Genomic DNA, 14,704 nt, shown 5'->3' with positions numbered 1-14,704 from the left:
CATTGACGCTGACAACTTGGAGGCAGTCGCTGATGGCTATATGGAAGCTGACTGTTTTGAGGGGCATTGGAAGAGGCGAGCAGAGACAACAGAAATAGAAAGCTCAGCTGACCAAAAATAGGACTTATAGAAAACACAGGCCTGCAAATCATGCACCTTCTCAATCCACTGTCTTCCTCTGCAGAAAATATGGCAAAGACTGCCATGCCAGAGTGGGGCTCCTGTGCCATTGTAAGCGATGCTTAGCACACAGAGTTTACCACCATGGCACAAAACATCATCTCATAAGACAGAAGGCTGCTTGTGCAATGTTGACTTTGGGGTAGGGTTGCTTCAAGCCTGATTATTAACCTAGAAATATTATTAGAAAACAGGAAAACGTTTCAAGAAAATATGTTCGTAAAATTGTTAATGATGGCCAGACAGCACCATCTTGAATAGAATTTTTCAGATAGTGATATCTATGGAGATATTATTGAGAATATTGGTCTTCCAACATCTAAAATTTACAGATGTTGGTGCTGCTTAATTGAAATTTTATCCTTGATGTATGCATTTCCAAGTGTTTGAAATAAAACATTGCATATAATGGCTTTAAGGCATTAAAAGGAGTATGTTTCACAGGTTTTAAAATTTATAGATACAGAACCTAATCAAATATAGAGACACTTGTAAGAATAACAAAGAAACCTTGCCAATTCTCATAACTACAGCAGATAAAGGAGGAGGAAGTTACCTTAGTCCTTGGTAATTACTAGAATACCTCTATTTAACTATATGTGCCATCTATATGTATTTGGAAGTAAATATTTTGGAAACCTGTTATTTTGCAAATGAAAATCAGCAGGACCAAACATCTCCTGCTAGGCATAAATACAAAAGCAAAATAATGCAGATTCTGAAAAAATTCTGGGGGGAAAAAAGTGCTGGAAACACTGAGCAGGCCTGGCCATATCAGTGGAGAGACAAACAGTGTTAGCACTTCAGGCCGATGACCTTTCATCAGAGTTGGAAACAGTCCAAGATGTAAAAGGTTGTAAGCAAGTACAGAGACAGGGAAAAGAGTAGTAGGGAACAAGAACAAAAATGAAGCTCTGTGATAGTCCCCTCTGTCTAGCTTCAGCACCCTGCTGGGGTTCTAAATCATGTAATTTTTCTGCCCCTATAAATCAAAGTAGTTGGATGTTGATGCATTGAATAGGCAGGAGTGCCCTTCATTCAGCCACTTTGACTTCAAGAAGTACACCAAAAGCAGAACTTGGGTGGGAGACAGGAAAATCTGAAAAAAAAGTTGTGGAGTGGGAATAGTGTGGTGCATACCAGCATGGACTTGAAAGGAGGGAAGGAGTGATAGCATTTATGAGAAATGAGTGATGGGGCTTGAGGGGGGATTGAGTGTCAGCATGAACTGAGTGAGAAAGAAGAGTACCTGCATGGACATTGGAGGAGGGTGTTCATGTGAACTCCTATTTTATTATGGATTCTACTTTCATCATAGCCTCTAATAGCCCTCTGTATATAAAGAAATCTGTAGTGAACTGAGAGATAAATGTCATTCTAAGCAATAATGCAGTGTGTTTCCCTGCTGGTAGCTGAACGGTGTCTTCCTGAATGTTAATGGAATCAGTTTAAGCAACATGAGTCAGAAAAAACTGAATTAGACATTGTTTGCTAGGGGTTAATAAATAATTGGTCCTCCTTCTGTCACGTGAGATGATGGTTTGCATCTTGGTGGCCAACTGTCTATTTAACATTGCCTGGTGCGGCTCAGGTACCGCATTCTGACATGGCAGTTGTTGCAATCACTAAAGAATATGCAAATAAGGTACACATGTCACTGGGAAACCAGGATGCAAAGTCACGTGTGACCAGTCTGTGCAGCAGTAGTTGCAGCTTTTGCTGTGATTAGTGACGGCTTCAGAATTCCTAGAGTAGACCTGTTTAGTGAGCTATTCTGTAACGTACATATGTTAGTTGTAACCTTCAAATAAGTCAAACTTATTTATAGTTTACCAATCATGTGTGAGAGATTGGTAAGTTTCCGTAAAGAAGCCATAAACACCACATGGTGGCAGCGTTGAGAGTTTGAAAACCCCAGGAGGAGCCACAGACTAGATTTGGTGCAGTGCAAAGGCTTTATGGACATTGAACCCCAGGAGACAGACTCCATTTGCAGACAGTATTTTGCAGAACAGTGAGTACCTGATATGTGTGAGAGCCATTAATGTGTGAATTAGTGGTTTAATTAATTAATTTAATAAATCAGTGGCAAGTGGGAGCACTGAGTCAGTTCAGTGTTGCACTGTGCAGTTGGTTTTGAATTGGGCAGAAAAGCTGCAGGGCAGTTAAGACATCCTCGGATGCCATTCCCACACAAAAGGCAAAATTGCATGAAACTGGCAAACAGTGCCACTGTTAAATATGCCAAAAACCTGAACTGCAGCCAAAAAAAAAGGGAAGAGAATTAAAAAAAAAACAGCAGCTGTGTTGCTGAACCTCTCCCCAGACTAGAGGTGTTACAGATCCCCATAAGTTGAGAACACCTGTAAAAGACAGGGAATTTCAGGAAGACGACCATCGAAGCCCCTATCATAAATTGGAAGGCCACAGATGTCCTATCTGAATTTAGGCCTTTTAAACAAAAGATAGAATTATGCATTTTAGATTTTAGAACTGGCTAAACAAGTGGAAATGAGGGTCTGCTTAGAGTTAGCACTTTGGGCTTGTTTGAGGAGGATCAGAAAGACCCTGTTAAGCTGTGGAACATGTTGGAGGATCAGCTTCGTGTGAAGATGAACTTCAGAATACACTGGCACTGATGGCTTACAGACAACAGCTGCAAGGATCAATTGCTCAGTTCATCAGGTACCTTGTTAAAGGCAAGAACTGTGATTTTTCAGAAGCTGATCTGTCTGAACAGATAATGGAGCTAGTTGTAGCTTCAATGCCTATTGAAGCCTTCCAAAAAGACCTTTAGGAGAAACAGAAAGGTCAAGGTATTGATACACTTCTAAAAGATGACAGAAAATGTGAAACCACTGTGGCTGGGCAGCAACACCTGAGAGCATTGGGTGCAGCTATTAGCATTAGTGCAGTAGCCAGGACACAGAAAGCAAGCAAGCTGTGTGGGAAGTGCAGTCTCCTGCACCAAGCGTGAAACTGTCCCAACCGTAAAACTGTCCTACGTTCTATGACCTTTGCAAGGAATGTGGTATTAGAGCAGATTGGGCTTGCTAATGCAAGAAATCTGATTCTGGAGGTACAACCAGAGATTACTTTAAGATATATGACCAAACAAAAAGTACGTGCGGCATACCAGCAGCAACAATAGTGAGTGCACCAGACACCTACATGAATATAAGCATGTATGCAAGGTTAGCAGCAAGACAGACCAGGGTGAAGATAGTAAAAAAAATCTTCAACCTGGAAGTGATCAGCATATTGTCAATGTGACACTGTGTAATGAAGTTAAATGGACGCTTTTGCTACTATCAACTATTGCATGCCCGAAGAAAAGCAACAAAAACACACAGCCAAATTTGGCACAGGAGCGAGCGCAAGCATCCTATCGGTCAGAATTCTGAAGGATATGTGTCTAGATCATTGGGAATCAATGGTACAAACTATGACAGCTAAACTACAGTGGATTCTCCATTCATTGCATTGGTATGTTGACCTTGAAGACAGCTATAGCGAGTTGATGTGGAAACCACAACTATTCTAATTGGTGGACACGAGCGGACCAGCAGTAGCCAAGTTACTGGCATGTGCGCAACTCAACTTTGTGACCATACACAAGATAACCAGTGCACCTATTGCAGAAGAGGCCAAAAATAATCACATTGAGTCAATCCATGACCTATATTCAAGCAAATTTGATACTATAGGAAACTTCGGAGGTGATGCTGTGCTACACCTCACAAAAGATGCAATCCTGTTGATTGATCACTCTTTCAAAGTGCAGTGCGCACATACAAAAGAAGCTTAAGAGCGTGTTGGATGACTTGGAGTGTAACAGCATTATCTATCGTGCACCAGCACACTGGTGCAGCTCTATCATGTGTATTGAAAAGATGGCACAATTCTGGTATGCTTGGACTCAAGACCCAGATGCCTGCAAAAGATTCCAATGTTAGAGGAAATGAATCCCAAACTCACAGGAGCAAAGTTTTTCTCTAAGTTGAACGCCAAACATGGATATTAGTTGGTTCATTTGACAGAGGGATCTCAAGAAATCACTGCTTTCAGGATACAGTTGGGAAGATACTGCTTCCAGAGATTACCTTTTGGTTTTACCATTAGCCAGGATCTGTTCCAACAGCATCTGGACAGAATTACAGAAAATGTTCCTGGATGAGTATGCATTGCTGGTGATGTTGCAGTGATGAGCAAAACCAAAGAGCATGACCAAAATTTACATTCACTGGCAGCAGCTCGTTGTGAAGGACTGATCTTCAACTGCAAGAAATGTCAGGTGAATGTGCGTCAAATTAATTTTTTCGGCTCCATTTATTCAAGTTCCAGGATCCGTCCTGACCCAGGCAAACTCGAAAATATGACATATGCCCACTGTCCAGGACAGAGAGAACTTAAGATGCCTCAGATTCTTCAACTTCTTAGCATTATATATACCGAACTTCACTGAAAGAGCATCACTACTTAGGGAGGTATTAAGGAGGGATGTTCCATATGTATGATAGGAGGAACATCAACATGTGTTCAAGTCAGTTAAACAGGCATTGTGAGAGGAACATAACATAAGAAATAGGAGCAGGAGTAAGCCATTCGGCCCCTCAAGCCTACCTCACCATTCAATAAGATCATGGCTGATCTGCCCCAGACCTCAACTCCTCTTTCATACCAGCTTCTCATAGCCCTCAACTCCCCGATATTTCAAAAATCTAACTACCCCCTCTTTAGGTATTTTGTGATCTAGCCTCCACAACTCTGTGGTAGAGAATTCCAGACATTCACTACCCTTTGAGAGAAAAAATTCCCTTGCATCTCAGTTTTAAATGAGTATCCCCTTATTCTGTAACGAAGGATGAACCACCTGTGGTTAACAAAGGTGGTCAAGGAGAGTATCCAATCGAAAACTAAGGCATGCAAAGCGGCGAAAACTAGTGGTAGACCAGAGGATTAGGAATTTTTTAGGAACCAGCAACGGTAGACTAAAAAGCTAATAAAGAGGGAGAAAATTGATTTATGAAAGTAAATTGGCAAGAAATATAAAAACAAACAGCAAGAGCTTCTACAGGTAAATAAAAAGAGAGTGTGGCTAAGGTGAGCGTGGGACCTTGTTTATTAGCTTTTTAGTCATCTGCTGCTGGTTCCTTTAAAAAAAAAAATTCCCAATCCTCTGGCTTACTACTAGTTTTTGCTGCTTTGTATGCCTTAATTTTTGATTGGATACGCTCCTTGACCACCTTTGTTAGCCACAGGTGGTTCATCCTTCTCATCAAGTCCTTTTTTTTTGACCAGGATAAATTTTTGCTGAGCGTTATGGAATATCTGCTTAAATATCTGCCAGTGCTCACTCACTGACCTTCCCCTTAGCCTATTTTCCTAGCCTGCTTTCGCTTTAGACAACCCTTTCTTCATACCTCTGTAATTGCCCTTATTTAAGTTGAGGACCCTGGTTTGAGACCCGAGTTGCTCGCCCTCAAACTGAATTTGAAATTCTACCATGTTGTGATTGCTATCCCCTAGAGGATCCTTAACTACAATATCTCTTATTAATCCCACCTCATTACACATTACTAGATCTAAAATAACCTGTTCCTAGGTAGGTTCTGCAACATATTGCTTTAAGAAACAATTCCTGATGCACTTTCATTTTTTATGTTACCCCTGCCAATCTGATTTGTCCAGTCAATATGCAGATTAAAATCACCCACGACTATATTGCACCTTTCTTACACGCCTCCATTATTTCCCAATTTATACTTTGTCCTACAGTAAGGCAACTCTTCCGGGGCCTATAGACGACCCCCACCCATCACTTCTTCCCCTTGCTATTCTTTATTTCCACCCAAACTGATTCCACATCACGATCTATTGCACTTACATCACTACTCACCACCACACTGATACCTTCCTTTATTACCAAAGCTACCCCATATCCTTTTTCCAGAACATCAAATACTCTTGAATATTGAGTTCCCAGTCTTGGTTGTAGTGCAACCATTTCTCTGTATGTGCTCTACAATGCTACAGCCCAAGAAAGGAGACAGTCTTCAAGGTTAGATTCAAAAAAGATCCCATACATATGTATTTGGTAAACAATTCATTGTGAAAACTGACCGCAAATGATTGGAAGTGATTTGGTGCAAGCTGTTGTCAAGTGCACCACCCAGACTACAGCAATTTCCAATAAAAATACAAGATATGACTGAAATCCATTACAAACTGAGTAGCAAAATGGTTATTTCAGGCACATTGAGCAGGTGACAAAATCTGAAAAACTGCAGATGTTCGACCTACGTGTAGATAACATAGATAATGAAGTAGAAGATGTAATCAGTGTTGATCTTATGAGTTTTGGTCAAGACAAGTGCAACCAACTTCAGGAGGGAGTAGCAAATGATCCACGACTGAAGGCATTATGAAAAGTAATTGTAGAAGGCTAGCCTGATATGGCACAAGAAGTGCCAAAATACCTAAGTTTGCTTCTACTAAAATGTTTTTGGCCGTACAGAGATGAATTAGGTATTTAAGAGACATGATTTTCAAAGGAAAGCAAGTGCTTGTATCTGAATCTCTTTGCCAGGACATGTTGTCACAGCTGCTGGGCATATGGACATCGAGTGAATAAGGTGTGCCAGGCAAGTGCAATTGTGTATTGGCCGGTGATCAACAACTATATCGAGAAGGTAGTGAGGATGTGCAAAACATGCCAGAGTCACCAATCACATCAAAACAAAGAAGCACTACACTCTCGCAAGGCTCCATTGCAGCTTTGATCCAAAATTGTAACAGATATATTTGCTGTCTGTGACAATTCTCCCAGTCACTGATTACTTTTCCAAGTTTCTAATCATCAATTGAAGGATACCTCGAATGCATCCGTGGGGAACATAGTGAGCAACATTCTCTCTTCAGTGCATCTAAAGAGATTATACTGGACAACAGGCCACAGTATACTGGCAGACCTTTTAGGGACATGTCTGCCAAATAGAACATTAATCATGTGACAGCCTCACCACACTATTCCAGATATAATGGTCTTGCTGAGCGAATGGACTGTACCGTTAAGGCATTAATTGTGCAGAGAAACAAAACACTCTCTCCATATTTTTATGTTATACTTGAGAGCGGCACCTTTAGACATAGGTTTGTCATCACTATCGGAAATCATGTTTAGGAGACAGGCTAGTACAACTTTGCCAAGCCATCCCCATCCAAATTCTCAGGAACAAAGGAAAAACTTTTCAAAAAACAAAGGAGAATGCAGACAGTATACAACCGACAAGCAGGTGCAGAACTTTCTAGTCTGCGTAAGATTCAGATCATACATGCCACCCAGAGAACCTGGTTACCTGTGGAAGTATCTAAAGTGTGCAATGAGCCTAAATCCTATGAAGTCACAAAACCAAATGGGGTGATGTTAAGGAGAAACAGAAACCAGCTAAGAGAATTGCTCAGCTGTATAACACCCAGCACTCCAGTTGCGTCTATAACACATCCAAAGATGAACTTGGAAAGTGAAATTGTGGAGGACCACGATGAAAACAATCAGCATTCCAATAATACACAGGATGCCAATGCAAGAACACCAAAGTGATGAGCCTAGATCTCAGGAAGGTTATACCATCACGAGATCTAGGAGGATTAGTAGGACCCCTATACGTTATACAGATTCTTATATCTTTGCTCATCAATTAAGACTTTGTCTATTATGTACAGTTTTTGCAACCACTGTCAATATATCTAATGTTATCATAGCGGGGGAAGGGGAATGTTATAATGTCACATTAAGAAAATATGCAAGTGATATACACATGTCACTGAGGAACCAGGATGTAAAGCACCATGTGACCAGTCAGTGCATCAATTGTTGCTGAGAGTACTTGTGGTCGCTGAATCCCTAGAATAGGCCTGTTTGGGCTACCCTACAACATTCATGCATTAGTTGTAGTCTTCAAATAAATTAAACCTACTTATAGTTTACCAATCGTGAGTGTGAGATTCGTGAGTTTGCGTAAAGAAGCTGGAAATGCAACAGCAGTCTCTGCCACATTTGCTGCAGAATGAAGACAGCAGGCTGAAAACGTTCAGGATTCGGTGGCCCCTGTGTTCTTTGGGACCTGCAGTCAGCTGAGCTTTGTTTCTCCTCACCCCTTCCATTGCCTCCTATTTGTCAGTCTCCAGAGGTCAAGGCAGTTGGTGACTGTCTCCCAGTTGTCTATTTCGATGTCTGTCACCTTCATATCTTGCTTGCAAGTGTCCTTATAGCATTTGCATGTTTGTCTAGCAACCTGATGGCCAGTTCTCTGTACAGAAGGTCTTTGGGCATATGGCTGTAATTCATCCAATGAACATAACTGAGCCAGCGCAGACATCGTTGGTTTAGTAATGAGAGTATGCTGATGGAATTAGCATGCCCCAGGATCTCTGAGCAAGTGACCTTGCCCTATCAAGAGATGTCAAGTATACGTCTGAAACAGCAAAGGTGGAAACTGTTCAGCCTTTTCTCCTGACTAACGTATGTTGCCCAGATCTCACTTTAGAAGAGTGCACAGGGGTCACAGGTTTGGTAGGTTCAGTTTGGTGTTCAGTTCTTGTTCCACATTCTTAGCTTGGACATAAGCATTGCAAAAGTTGCATATGTTATGTTGATTTTAGCATCAAATGACTGATTGCTAGTGATAGTGGAGCCTAGATTTATGAAGCTATCAATTACCTCCAGAGTCACATTATCAATATTAATTGATGGTAATATGACAGCCTCTTGACCATGGCATTTGTGTCCCTGATGTTCAAACCAAACTCTTTACTGGTGTAAGAGAGTCTGTCCATTTGTCGCTGAAAGTATTCCTCATTGTGGAATGCTAGTGAAACATCATCGGTGTAGAGCAACTCTTTGATGAGGGTTTAGCACACTTATGTCTGATATCAGGCAGACAAGACTGAAGAACTTTCCAACAGTTCTGGTATTTAAGTAAACAATTAGTAGGTAGCAAACCTGACTGTACAACTTAAATAAAAACACAAAATGATGGAAATAACAAAGAAGCCAGCCAGCATCTGAAAAAAAAACAGATGAGGAAATGTTAACCTGCATTTTCTCTTTCTGCATGGATTTCCAGCATTCAAATGTTTTCTTTCATTTTTACAGAAACATTTTTCTAAAATAAATTGGTTTTGGGTTATGTGGGAACTATGCTTGCAAGTTACTTAGCTAAGGCTTGGAAGAAGACCCTTTCAGATTTTGTAAGAACACTGCGATCAGTATCCTGACGACCTTTATCAAGGGCACCAACCAAATTCCTAATTCTTTCTCTTTAAATTCTAGTTAAGGGACCATCGAGTTGACCACCCGCCCAACCTATGCCTCGGAATGAATGATTTAACTCTCCAAACTACCTTGCATCAACCAATTCGGGTTATATTAGCATTTATCTTTATCTCTTATTAAGATACTCGAGCTGCTGAGTTCCAAAAAAAATATATACGTTAATTATTAACAACTGTTTGTTAGCTTCAGAAACATAGTTAGCAACACCTGACCATAAACATTCGGCATGCAAATAATTTAGAAGGTAGATTTGACTAACAAAATGAGTAACACATTATATAGAGCGGTTTGGTTGTATCACAGTAACTCAGTATTAATTTATTTGCACTATAACAATTTATAGTTTTTGTAAAAAAAAAGCCAAATTGAAATAAATTGCCGACATTAATTTGGGATTATGTTCCTTAAATAGATCACCAGTTAACAGCATTAGATAGCCAGTCTATTGGATAGATTAGAGTCTCTGTCCTGGTAGTTCAGTGTTTCCAGAAATTTTATAGACGCATCTTTCTCCATACGCAAAATAAAGATGATAAACAAAAAGAATCCAAAAAGCAAAAACAGGAAATTGTGTCAAAAACATTCCCTTATATGCTTTTGTCTTTTCAAAAAGCAAACCTTCCATTTAATCTGAGTGATCTGTCAGAAGAGTCCTCTTTTTGGTATCAGTTACTTCAAACAGCTATATTGGTGCCCTGATGACCTCCACTAGCTGAAACTGTAGAATCCAGGCATGTTAGGTGACAAATTAATTTCCCTAGCTTTTCAGTCTCTTCACAATAAAGAGCATTGCATTATTTCTGTTATGGAGTTGCTCACTTCTATCTCCTATTAAGCTATCTCTGAACTTGTGACATTGATAGCCTTTCCTCCTTAGGTTTTTGAAGAAGTCTGGTTACTTTTAAGTATCCAGAATTTTGGCAATATTCCATTTACACTCTAGTTACTGATTTCATTTTTAGAGCACCTTTAATGGAATTTTCAGGGTGTTGTATCTAAACCGAAGCATGTGATGAGACCCTAAAGGGGCTTCAATTTTTAGACCTTTGCCTTAATATCATAAAAGACTGATGCTTTAATTGTCAATAATTCCAAAGATTGCTTTTCTCCTCTTTACACAATTATATATTGAACACGGACACACTTCATTCAACGTTTGGTGTAGTGCATGTTACTTTTACATTTTCATCCCAGTGGTGGAAAAAGTGCTCTTCCCACCCAACTTTGCACCTAAGATAACAAGTTCTTGATAAATGGTCAAATAAGTACTACAGAACTTTCTTTTCCCCCAGGATATGTTTTGTCGATAAATTATGAAATAAGCATTCCACACCTCTACCACAAGTAGTGTCTCAAAACCAGCAACTTTGGAGCTAAGTCCATGCTGGATTTTGGATCTTACCAGCTTTTGGAGGAAAAGTTCAGAACCTTAATTCACTTAACAGGAGACACATGAAATCAAGTGACTAAGTTTCTTTTTATTAAAGTTTTAAAAAAATACATAATAGCGAAGAAATAACATTTGAAAAAAAATCAGTAATAAGCTAAGTAAAGCTGTGCTGGATTTGGGTCAAACTGGGTGGTGGGGTCAAGGGTCACTTGGAGCACAGGAAAAGACTAGCACACGAAGCCAATAACTATTCTGCATGCCACCACGCCAATGGAGCACCTAGCTGAATTGTCCCGGTAAATTATTTTACTCATTTAATTACAATTAAAATGAATGCATGCCAGCTCATAAAAATATCCGGTTTTCAGACAACTCCAGTTTTCAGATACTGGATTTAACAAACTATACCTATGATATGAATTGTGATTCATTTTCTTTTAATTGTTAAATTTTGTGAAGTCATTCAATGAGAGAGTCTTTTTAATGTGAACAGTGCCATGAATTTCTCTATTAAATTGTAAAACTGTTTATCCCACTGCCTAAGGCCATTAGGCATAAATGAAAGTGGCATGTGCATTCATCTGGCCTGCATTCTCAACCAGCCTCAGTTGTTTTATTCTGGAAATGTAAAGATTGTTCTCAAACATCGCACCTCTCTTTTGCTACATAGAATTCTAACTCCTTGGGTGGAAAGAAGTTTGAAATCCCAAAAGCTAATTTTTGTCCTTGCCCTAAGTAGAATGTCACCTAAGGTTTGATAGTTAACCAAGTAGTTGAAATTCTAATAAGAAAGAAGCATTTGTATAATATTATATCACATTTTTGAGAAACCTCTAAATGCATTTAAGTATCTCAAGTCCCTGCTACTTAAGTAAACATGGAGGCAATTTGTGCAGAGCAAAATCCCCAGCAGTATGAGATGAATAGCTAATTAATCTACTTTTTGATGGTGTTGGTGGAGAGGGAATTATTGGACAGGATACAGAGAGCACTATTGTTTAATAGCCATATGGACTCTTTAACATCTGAACAGTAGACAGGACTGTAGTTTAACATCTCAACCAAAATACAGTATTATTTGTAATGCAACATTCAATATTGCAATGTCAGCAAAGACTGTGCACTCAAGACTTGGATTTGGTCTTAAACCCACAATCTTCTAATTTAGGTGATTTATGTTATTTACATCTGTGACTCACTATTAACATGGTGGTTTAATGATCTCACCCAGACCAACATGTCCCCTTTAAGGCACAATGTGTTAACTCACCATAGTGCTGTACATTGCACAAAAAGATCAACTGTGGTCAGGAAATCTTGCTGATGTGTAAAACTGTATAAAAACAGAATTATAACAAAAAAGTGTAGCATCCTTTATTTACATACATATCATTCACATCAGTGTATTAATGAAATCTCCAAAAAAATTTGATAGCATTCCTCTGAAGTACCTTGTGGTGTTTTAATATGTTACAGGTGTTATATAAATACAAGTTGTTGTATATGTTTATCTTGACACAGGCTGGCTCTAACACTTCAAATTTAGCATGAGAAGATGCTCAAACTGTGAAATGCATGATTTTCTTCCCATGTAGTGAGGAGGAAGCTAGCACCTAAATAGACAAAATATTTTCACAAGTGGAATAATTTCTGTATTTCACAATTCCTAGGGAAGAGCAGGGGAGTGGAACTAATTGGATAGCTCTTCAAAGAACCTGCACAGACATGTTGCATCTACTTACTATGCTGTATGATTCAATGATTTTGTATGAATAGCAGTTAGGCTTGCCTACCCCCCAGTGGGAATTTTGTCTGTTTTCAGCTAAGCAGAAAGAAAAGGGAAAAAAAATATCTGGAAAACTCAGCAGGTCTGGCAGCGTCTGCAGAGAGGAACACAGTTAACGTTTTGAGTCTGTATGACTCTTCAACAGAACTAAGTAAAAATAGAAAAGAGGTGAAATATAAGTTGGTTTAAGGAGGGGGGGGGTGTAGAGCTGGATAGCGGACCAGTGATAGATAGAGATAGCCAAAAGATGTCATAGACAAAAGAACAAAGAGGTGTTGAAGGTGGTGATATTATCTAAGGAATGTGCTAATTAAGGGTAGAAAGCAGGACAAGCAAGGTACAGATAGCCCTAGTGGGCATGGGGTGGGGTGAAGGGAAGGGATTGAAATAGGCTAAAAGCTAGAGATAAAACAATGGATGGAAATACATTTAAAAATAATGGAAATAGGTGGGAAAAGAAAAATCTATATAAATTATTGGAAAAAGGGGGAGGATTGGAAAGGGGGTGGGGATGTAGGAGAGAGTTCATGATCTAAAATTGTTGAACTCAATATTCAGTCCGGAAGGCTGTAAGTGCCTAGTCGGAAGATGAGGTGCTGTTCCTCCAGTTTGTGTTGAGCTTCACTGGAGCAATGCAGCAGGCCAAGGACAGACATGTGGGCATGAGAGCATGGTGGAGTGTTGAAATGGCAAGCGAAAGGGAGGTCTGGGTTATGCTTGCGGACAGACTGAAGGTGTTCTGCAAAGCGTTCACCCAGTCTGCATTTGGTCTCTCCACTGTAGAGGAAACCGCATTGGGAGCAACGAATGCAGTAGACTAAATTGAGGGAAGTGCCATCGGAGGGGGTTGAGGTGTAGGGGGTGATGGAGGAGTGGACCAGGATGTCCGGGAAGGAACGATCCCTGCAGAATGCCGCCGGGGAGGGGGGGAGGGGTGGGGAGATGTGTTTGGTGTTGGCATCATGCTTTTAGCCTATTTCAATCCCTTCCCTTCACCCCATGCCACCCCCACTAGGGCTATCTGTACCTTGCTTGCACATTCCTTAGATAATATTACCACCTTCAACACCTTTGTCCTTTTGTCTATGACATCTTTTGGCTATCTCCACCTATCACTGGCCTCTATCCAGCTCTAAACCCCCCCCCGCCCCAACCTTAAACCAGCTTATGTTTCACCTCTTTTCTATTTTTACTTAGTTCTGTTGAAGAGCCATACGGACTTGAAACGTTAACTGTGTTCCTCTCCGCAGATGCTGCAAGACCTGCTGAGTTTTTCCAGGTATTTTTATTTTTGTTTTGGATTTCCAGCATCCGTAGTTTTTTGCTTTTATCAGAAAGGAAAGGACTCTCTGAAGGTAACTGTCAGTGAATAAGTGCCTAGCAGAAATGCATATTTATCAGTTGATCATGGTGTTGTATTAGTAAGTAACTAGGAAAGTTGGCCTCCAGCTAAAAGAGGAAGGAAGATGGTCAGAGTGGAGCCTAAAGAGGAAAATGTGTGTGGAGAGGGAACAGTGAAGGAAATGAGAACTTTATTTTGTACAACTAGACAATTCTGAACATTTATTTTTCATGTTGGCTAGAAAAGGGACATCCTTATGTATTTGAAACAGTTTTTAAACAATCTCTAAAAGACTTCTTCAAAAATTGTATGTATTATGCACAAGACATTTTATATGTAAATAAAGGTGTTTCTAAGTATAGTACAGTTATGAGGGGGAGACAGTTCTGATGATTTTGAGAGTTGCATATTTTTCCTAATGTGCATATTTGTCTTCAACTGGTTCTGTTGTGAGATTTTTTTATATAATTTATTCAAGGCATCATAAAACCTTAATCTTGAGGACTGTAATCCTACAGGCACTGCTACCTCATCCGGAATGCTAACCTTATAGATTTTGGGTTTGAGTCTCCTGCATATATACAGGTAGTGCATTTTACAATAAGTAATATGTTACTTTTTCCAACCTGGCAAGGCTTGACTGTCAGTTTCATGTGCTGACATGACTTT

The 14,704-nt window shown here is 39.8% G+C and overlaps 2 protein-coding genes across 7 annotated transcripts in view; one reads left to right on the top strand and one right to left on the bottom strand.

The window, feature by feature from the left end:
- The window catches only part of caska (calcium/calmodulin-dependent serine protein kinase a), a 494,230-nt gene that overhangs the window by 250,031 nt on the left and 229,495 nt on the right, over positions 1-14,704 (top strand). The gene's annotated exons all lie outside the window — the stretch shown is intronic.
- LOC121290408 (probable G-protein coupled receptor 34) overlaps positions 1-14,704 on the bottom strand; it is a 64,935-nt gene that overhangs the window by 23,075 nt on the left and 27,156 nt on the right. The window contains exon 1 of one of the 3 annotated variants that reach the window (XM_041210847.1): positions 12,178-12,212. The exons of the other annotated variants lie outside the window; for them this stretch is intronic. The gene's annotated coding sequence lies outside the window, so the exon portion shown is untranslated. Of the gene's footprint in view, positions 1-12,177; positions 12,213-14,704 lie in introns of those variants that run through there. 3 annotated transcript variants of the gene reach the window in all.

The sequence above is a fragment of the Carcharodon carcharias genome, chromosome 18 (genome assembly GCF_017639515.1).
Source record: "Carcharodon carcharias isolate sCarCar2 chromosome 18, sCarCar2.pri, whole genome shotgun sequence".
Classification (NCBI taxonomy): Eukaryota; Metazoa; Chordata; class Chondrichthyes; order Lamniformes; family Lamnidae; genus Carcharodon; species Carcharodon carcharias.
The sequence above is the reverse complement of the archived record's forward strand: the minus strand, read 5'-3'. Positions and strand labels throughout refer to the sequence as shown.